The sequence below is a fragment of the Molossus molossus genome, unplaced genomic scaffold (assembly GCF_014108415.1).
Source record: "Molossus molossus isolate mMolMol1 unplaced genomic scaffold, mMolMol1.p scaffold_m16_p_11, whole genome shotgun sequence".
NCBI lineage: Eukaryota > Metazoa > Chordata > Mammalia > Chiroptera > Molossidae > Molossus > Molossus molossus.
The window spans coordinates 34,353,076-34,360,704 of NW_023425346.1; the positions used below are offsets into that span (position 1 = coordinate 34,353,076).

At 45.1% G+C, this 7,629-nt stretch overlaps 1 pseudogene; it reads left to right on the forward strand.

Annotated features, from left to right (window-relative positions):
• Nucleotides 1-924: 924 nt before the first annotated feature.
• LOC118625610 lies at nucleotides 925-3,562 on the forward strand (annotated as a pseudogene).
• Nucleotides 3,563-7,629: the final 4,067 nt, after the last annotated feature.

The following is a 7,629-nucleotide window of genomic DNA, read 5'->3' on the forward strand; positions in this document are numbered from 1 at the left end:
CAGTCTGTATGAACAGAAACCAGCCTTGCTAGGGTCCCCTAGTTTGACTGCACTTTGACAGCCTGTCCTTTCATTTTTCACTTGCTATGACTTGACACGCTTCATCAACCCTAGCATAAATTCACTCAGGTTTAACCATTTCTTTGGTTTTTCATTTTCTTGTGAGGGCTCCGGTGTCACATAAAATTTATCTTAAATAAATGTGTATGCTTTGCTCCTGTTAATCTGTCTATGTTAGCTTAATTTCCAAATTCAACCACGGACTCTAAAAGGGTTGAGGAAAACTTTTCCTCCCCTACAATGCCAAACTATCCTTGAGGAAGCATGACTCCAAATGTGGCCAGAACAATTCTAGCAACTTATTACTGAAACTGCACCACAAAAAGATTTTAATCTCTGATAGCCCCTGCTATAACACCGCCTATCTTACTATTCTTGTCTTTGCCTCATAGCTTAAGCAAAATCAAATTAGTTGACATTTTTCTGGATGTTTTAAATTTCTGATACAGAAAAAAAAAACAAAAACCCATTACTTGTATCTTGATATTTATTTCTTTTCATAAAATGTAGCATACATTTACCAAGAGGTCACCAGTTCCATTCCCAGTGAGGGCACATGCTGGGGTTGTGCGTTCAATCACCACTAGGGGGTGTGCAGGAAGCAGCCCATTGACTGTTCTCTCTCGCGGATGTTTCTCCTTCTGCCTTCCTCTCTCTTTCTAAAATCAATTTTTTTTTTATTGATTTTAGAGAGAGAGGAAGGGAGAGGGAGAAATAGAGACATCCATGAAAGAGAACATTGACTGGCCGCCTCCTCCATGCCCCCACCCGTGGAGAGGCACGGGGTGGCGGGCCACAAGTGCATGCGCGCTCCCGCTCTGTTGTGCGCATGTGCCACTCTCACTCCCTTGCTCGCTGGAGAGGATGGCGGGGAAGGCGCCAGGCACCACCATGGACCAGGACTACTTCGGGAGTGCGGCCCAGTGCGGTGACAAGGCAGACAGCGGCCAGCAGGAAGATGAGTTCGGAGAAGGAGAGGACGACGGGGAGTCTAGCAGGAGTGCCTCCACAAGTTCTCCACCCGGGACTACATCATGTAGCTTTCCATCTTCAGCACTCTGAAGAGGCCTTCTCAGGCAGGACGGTCTCCAGAGAACGTGATCCAGCTCTTGGCCGGGAACTACACCGCTGTGGCCCAGGCTGTCAACCTGCTGGCCGAGTGGCTCATTCAGACAGGCACTGAGCCCGCGCAGGTGCAGGAGACCGTGAAGAATCACCTGAAGAGCTTACTGATTACTTGGACCCGCGCAAAGCAGACTCTATTTTTACTGAAGGAGAGACCCCAGCTTGGCTTGAACAAATGATCGCACATACCACATGGAGAGATCTTTTCTACAAACTGGCCGAAGTCCATCCAGGCTATTTGATGCTTAACTTCACTGTTAAGCTCATTTCTGACGCAGGGTACCAAGGAGAGATCACCAGTGTATCCACAGCTTGCCAGCCGTTGGAGGTGTTCCCTAGAGTACTTCGTACCTCTCTGGCTACAATTTTGGATGGACGAGAAGAAAACCTTGAAAATATTCTTCCCGAGTTTGCCAAAATGGTACACCACGGGGAGCACACATACCTGTTTGCCCAGGCCACGATGTCCGTGCTGGCCCAGGAAGAGCAGGGGGCTCCGCTGTACCCAGGATCGCCCAGGAGGTCCAGCACTTCGCCCAGGAGAAAGGCCACGACGCCAGTCAGATCACGCTGGTGCTAGGCCACCTCCTACCTCTGGGCTTGCCAGGCCCTTGAGGCCATGCTGTCCAAAGGAGCCCTGAACCCAGGCGACATCACAGTCCTATTGAAGATGTTTACAAGCATGGGCCGTCTCCTGTTCAGCCCTTTCAGGTGCCGGCTTTCCTGAACCTGTTCATGCAGTTGCTCTTTAAACCCCGCACCAGGATCAACCAGTACCACAGCACAAGAACATCCACATCCTGGCGTACGCGGCCAGCATGGTGGAGACCTGGAAGAAGAAGAAGTGAGTAAACATCAACAAGAATGAGCTGAAGTCGACCTCCAAGGTGATTAAAACTGTCCACATAGTCTGTGCTGCAACGAGAACAAAGGGACCTCTGAGCTGGTGGCGGAGCTGAGCACACTCTACCAGTGTATCAGGTTTCCAGGGGTAGCGATGGGTGTGCTGAAGTGAGTGGATTGGACTGTGTCAGATCCACGGTACTTCCAGCTGCAGACGGACCACACCTGGTGCACCTAGCGCTGCTGGACGAAATCGGCACCTGCCACCAGCCCCTGCACCCCCAGGTCCTGCAGCTGCTCGTGAAGCTCTTTGAGATGGAACACTCCCAGCTGGACGTAATGGAGCAGCTTGAGTTGAAGAAGACCCTGCTGGACAGGATGGTGCACGTGCCCAGTCGAGGTGGTTACGTACTTCCGGTTGCCAGTTACATCCGAAAATGTCTGGAGAAACTGGACACTGACATTCCACTTATTCGCTATTTTGTAACCGAGGTGCTGGACGTCATAGCCCCTCCCTACACATCTAACTTCCTGCAGCTTTTCCTCCCCATCTTGGAGAATGACAGCATCACAGGCACCATTAAAATTGAAAGTGAGCCCTGGCCGGTTTGGCTCAGCGGTTGAAGCGTTGGCCTGAGGACCAGAGAGTCCCGGGTTTGGTTCCGCTAGGGGCACATACCAAAAAAAAAAAAAAAAAAAGACTTGTAGCTCACTGTTCTTAGAATCCAATAAAGAAAAACAACTTGTCTTTGAGCTGCCCTAATTAACAACCTCAGGGATAGCAAGATGAACAATGGGGAATGTTATAGACAGCTTTAGCCCCATAAAAATTAACCAGAGTTTGACCTTCACTGGGAATTTGAAAAGCAACATCCTTCAGGAAAAGGGAGGACAGAAATGGCCCCAAGGCCAGAGTGTCCTGCATGTTCTGTAAAGAAACTGATAGGAAGAAACTGAAGCTCCCTTTACCCCATAAAACTGTAACTGTTAAACATATATGTATTGCACCTGACTAACCGCTGATATCCGTCTCGAATTTGTTAGTTTTTAAAACTTACATAATAGAATGAATAGCAGAATGGATGTAGGCTGACCCAGTTCACCCAGTTCCCTTTCGCCTCAGCTCCCTCCCACCTCCGTTCCCTCCTGCTTATCACTAACTGGCTCCACTTCTGTACACGTAGCTTGCTTGCTCTGCTAAACTCTTGACTGACCCCTGCCCTATATAAGCAACCCTCCCCCTGAGCTTGGGGCTGCAGTTCTCCTCTGTGTAGGTTGGCTGCAGTCCCTGCGCAGGTAATAAAGCATCCCCAAAAACCGAAAAATTGAGTCTGAGTGTGGTCGATCTCCTGGGTTACAACAGACTGAAGGTGAACATGACCCCATGAGGGAATTTATAGCTCACAGCAAGTCTAGTATCCTCCAGAATCCTACAGAACATTCCAGACCAGGATGGAAAATGCCTTCCAGAGTGAAGGGGCTCAGTTGGCACTTTGGAAATGCGTTCTCAGGGGAAAAGGTGGAGGCTTTTTAAAAGGAGAATGCCAGCCCTGGCTGGTTTGGCTCAGTAGTTAGAGCGTTGGCCTGTGGTCCAGACAGGCCCAGGTTCGGTTCCCGCTAAGGGCATGTACCTCGGTTACAGTTTGTCCCCGGCCCTGGTTGGGTTATGTGGGTGGCAGCCACTCCATGTGTCCCTTTCATGTCGATGTTTCTCTCCCTCTCTCTCTCACTCTCCCTCCCGCTCTGCTCTGTCTGAACAAAAAATGGAAAAATGTCCTCGGGTGAGGATTAAAAAAAAAGGAGGATGCCAGCAGGATAAGTGGAAAACCTGCCAGGAGCGGTCCCTGCTTGTCCAGCCCACTTAGTCCTCTTTCCCTCAGTGTGGGCCTGGGTTCCTGTTACCTCTAGGGATGGGTGGTGGGAATTCAGAAACTGAGACACTTAAATGAACTGCTTGCCAAGTTGACTTAAGTTTTCTCTCAAGAACCCGATGACTTATTTTATTTCATTGTTTTAATTTTCCAAGAACAAATAAAAACCTTCCTACTGGGTTAGAAGGCCTAAAAAAGGGTAAAAAGAAAATTATTTTAAAGGAGTAATACTTGATGCTGAAAGGAAGCAATGACTTAGCCTTTTATTGGACTATTAACAAAAGTACAGACCGATGCCTACCTTTCTAGAAAGCAATTGCAGCCACAGGTATTAAGATCCTTAAAATAATGTATATCCTTTAACTTGTCAACCTAGCTGCAATCAGGTCAGAACTGCAGAAAAAGATCTGTACACCAAGATAACACAGGGTTTACGACTATCACATCACTTATCAGTGTGAAAAAAACTGGAAATAACCTTAACGGCCAACAGTACAGAAATAACATTAGGGATATTCAGAAGATTAAATATGATATGTTGAAAAAAAAAGATTAGAAGGGAGGACATAAAATGTTTACCATTATATCTGAGGGGAGATTTTTGGTGAATTTATTTCTTTAATCCTCACATGAGGATAAGTTTGTTTTGTTTTGTTATTAGAGAGGAAGGGACTGAGAAAGAGGGAGAGAGAAACATTGAGTGAGAAAGAAACATGGATCATTGCCTTCTATACACACCCCAACTGGGGATTGAACCCAAACCCTAAATATGTGCCCTGACCAGGAATTGAACAAGAAAACTTTTTGGTGTACAGGATGATGCCTTAACCAACGGAGCCACCCAGCCAGGGAAGATATTTGGTGATTTTTTTTTTTTATCCTTACCTGAGGACATTTTTCCATTTTTTATTCAGATAGAGTGGGAGGGGGAGAGAGAGAGAGAAACATCAACGTGAAGGGACACATCGAGTGGCCGCCACCCGCATCACCCAACCAGGGTCGGGGACAAACTGCAGCCAAGGTACATGCCCTTAGCGGGAACCAAACCCGGGTCTCTGTGGACCCCAGGCTGACGCTCTAACCGCTGAGCCAAACCAGCCAGGGTTATTTGGTGATTTTTGTTATCTTCATTATATTTTATATTTTTGAAGAATGAGCATCCTGCCCTGGCTAGTTTGGCTCAGCGGTTGGAGTGTCAGCCTGCAGACCAGAGAGTCCTGGGTTCGGTTCCCACTAGGGGCACGTACCAAACAAAAGAATGAGCATGTTTTCTTTTTTAATACCACTGGATATCATCAATGCTATTCACTATATAGTTTTGGCTTTCTGCCTTCCTAGCATATTGTAGGATTGAACATCCAGGCTCCTTTATGGTGGGGTAGAACCATATACTTAGTTCTGGTTGAGTTGTGAATGTAAGGGACATTTCTGGACAAATAATTTACTTGCCAGTTCAAAACCCATCAAAGTTCTTTTCCTCCAGCATAACAACCAACAATAAAGATGGTGACTGCTGTTAACCCGGGTCCCAGAGTGTCTACCATGAGCATTCTTTTTGTTGACCTATCATGGACATTTAGTATGAACAAGAACTAAACTTTTGTTTTAGATCTCTGAAATTTGGAAATAATTTGTCATATTAACATCACAGAGTCTATCCTGATTGATACAGAAACTGGTATTCTGAATGGGAGTATTGTTATAGTGCAACAAGGGGAAAAAGACAACCCACAACACAATCTAAAATACTGCATGGCTGTGACTTAAGGACCAAGTAGCTAGTAATCAAAAAATAATTACCAGAGATCACAAGGATATTGATCCATATTACATATTGGAAAAACATTTGGTAAAACTCCCACAATACTTAGAAGGCAGTTAATGTACCTAATTAGCTTGTAGATTTTTTTTAAAGAAAAAAGTGTGAACAACAAAATTAGTAGTGTTTTACCATATTAAAAGGGTTTGTTTGCCACATGCATTAAAGCCCACTAAAATGCCAACTGGAGTTGCCACAAAGAAAGTCAAGTTTTATTTAAAGAAATTGTGCCAAGCCCAAAGACACAGGTGAGTGTGCCTAAGACCTGGCTCCTAGATGCCTCTAGGGGATTGACTATAAAGGGGAAAAGTGATTAGTTGTGGTGACTAAGGGAGTTGGGGTTGTGGGATCTATTGATTGGTTGGGGCCAGGATAGGGAGTAGTTGATCATTATATCTGGTCCAGATGTCAGCCTTGGCAGAGTTCTGTCTGGTTCCCTGAGGGTGTGGTGGGTAGGGTCCTGGGGCAGGTCCTGGGGCTGAAACACAGCTGAGGTCAAGATGTTATCTTTAGTTTGACGGAGACTCTGTTCCTTGATCAGCAAATCTGAAGCTTTATTCTTAAAACAGTTTAATGCTGACCAGAACCTGAGATGCTAAGGGCTTCCTGACGAAGGGAGCGAATGTGCAGTACCTGCAAAGGTGGAAGGATCTGTTGAAAGGAGGTAAGGGAGTTATAGTGCTGTTAGACTGGACAAAGCTACCTTGAATTAAGTAAAAATCATATTGAAGAAATGAAGTTCCTGTGAGGTGACAGTAGCATATGTCTGCTATTATTGGGAACATTTGACAAAGTAATATAAAAAAGAAATTAGCTTGTAATAGGCCATTTTGAAAGCAGGAAGGAAAGGAAATAAAGTCCAGAAATGTGGGAACCTTTAGGGTTGGAAGTAACAAACAACACATTCTATTCTCAAATGATGAAACTGAGACATTTGAGTAACAAAGGCTGCCTTCTGGCGAGGATCAAATCAATGCTTAAATCAAGGTTTAAATCTCTGAACAGATTAAGGTCCCTCAAAGCAAAAACCCTGATTAAACTGTGGAATTCAATAAACCCTTTCAATTGGACAAACCAGCTCAGGGAAAGGAAACTAAAAGTGGCTTGATAGATTCAAAGTACCCACAATTTAGTAAAGGGAAGGAGAGAAGAACGGGGCCAAGAAAACAGAATTATTGTAACTCTAAAAAATATATCCAGAAAACAACTGTGGGTTTGGCTGTTAGCACATGTAAGCTGACCAGAATAAAGTAGATAAGAAGCATATTTTTTGGTTGTTTTTTTCATTTCCTCATTCAGTATTTTTTTAAATTTATCTTTATTGTTGAAAGTATTACAGATGTCCCTCCTTTTTTCTCCCATTGACATCCTCCTCCCCCCTCTCCCCTCCCCCCTATCTCCTCCCCCCTTCCACTTTCTCTACACTGTTTTCTGCTGCTTTTTTTTTTTCCTTTATTGATTTTAGAGAAAGAGGAAGTGAGAGGGAGAGAGAGACAGAAACATCAATGAGAGAGAACATCAAGTGGCCACTTCCTGCATGACCCCCACTGGGATCGGGCCCACAACCTGGGAATGTGTTCTGACCAGGGATCGAACCAGCAACCTCTTGGTGCATGGGTCAATGCTCAGCCACTGAGCCACATTGGCTGGACTGTTGTCTGGTTGTTGTTTTTTTTTTATTGTACCAGCTAACTAGCCACCAAGCGGAGTAAAGAAACTGTGACTATAACACTTCAAAAACTTTGATCCCAAACATTGATCATAGGAAGCATACTGAGTGAGAAAGCTTTTCTGCCTCCAAGACGGATATATTTTGAATGTCCATTCTTGATACGGCCAAGAAGAGTAATGGGAAAAGAAGAAATTCCAGGAGCTATGGGAACAATGAGCAAGAGAAGTTTCAGGGAGTGG